The sequence below is a fragment of the Mizuhopecten yessoensis genome, unplaced genomic scaffold (assembly GCF_002113885.1).
Source record: "Mizuhopecten yessoensis strain PY_sf001 unplaced genomic scaffold, ASM211388v2 scaffold2207, whole genome shotgun sequence".
In the NCBI taxonomy this organism is placed as follows: Eukaryota; Metazoa; Mollusca; class Bivalvia; order Pectinida; family Pectinidae; genus Mizuhopecten; species Mizuhopecten yessoensis.
The window spans coordinates 3879-4895 of record NW_018404431.1 but is presented as its reverse complement, the minus strand read 5'-3'; the positions used below and the strand labels follow the sequence as shown (position 1 = coordinate 4895).

General features: G+C 33.9%; 1 protein-coding gene across 1 annotated transcript in view; it reads right to left on the bottom strand.

Moving 5' to 3' along the window:
* The window catches only part of LOC110445295 (carbohydrate sulfotransferase 13-like), a 26087-nt gene extending 25205 nt beyond the window's left edge, over positions 1-882 (bottom strand). Inside the window, exon 1 of the mRNA XM_021489833.1 lies at positions 784-882. The gene's annotated coding sequence lies outside the window, so the exon portion shown is untranslated. The remainder of the gene's footprint in view (positions 1-783) is intronic.
* Between the last annotated feature and the right edge of the window lie 135 nt (positions 883-1017).

Here is a 1017-nt window from a genome sequence, read left to right as displayed (position 1 = left end):
ACAATGGACACGTTCGTACAGGAACAATAACAATGAACAAGTAAAAAAAAGATAACATAGCTACTCATGTAACAATGGACACGTTCGTACAGGAACAATAACAATGAACAAGTTAAGAAAAGATAACATAGCTACTAATGTAACATTGGACACGTTCATACAGGAACAATAACAATGAACAAGTAAAGAAAAGATAACATAGCTACTAATGTAACAATGGACACGTTCGTACAGGAACAATAACAATGAACAAGTAAAGAAAAGATANGATGTAACATTTGACACGTTCGTACAGAAGCAATAACAATGTATAAAAGATATCATAGCTACTGATGTAACATTGGACAAGTTCGTACAGAGACAATAACAATGTATAAGGAAAGAAAAGATAACATAGCTACTAATGTAACATTGGACACGTTCGTACAGAAACAATATGAACAGTAGGAACACCACAGTAAAAGTAATCTATAGGTATGTTTCCTCAGAAAGATCACATACGCCTTTGTCTGCACCGTATGTGGCATCCAACGGAATTACTATTATTTTATATAATTTGATTCATGTCACTATTTCATGTCTATCGCCGTCAACATGAATCTTATATCTATCAACACATTCAGTTGTGTTTCAAAACAAATATAATGGACCTGTGCAGTCTTATATTTTATGATGAAATATGTTAATTTATTTTAATTAATGTCGACAAGTCATGCAAATTGGTATCTGTAATAATAGTTTTGTTACCATACAAGGGTTACACACAACGACAAAAAGACTTACCGAGGAAAGATTCAGTACTTCTGTAATCCAATAAAGTCCTGGTTTTGTAGTCTTAATGTGTGCTGGGGAAAAGAGCAGATGCGAACCCCCTCAACACTACCCTCGTCATAAATCAATGTGTGTCACATGTTACGTAGTTGTTATTAGATAGAACGTCTCCAGGTCCTGGATCGATTACAAAGCACAACTTGTAAAAACGTAATTCATATGAAGATAACTACCATAAAGTAAAGC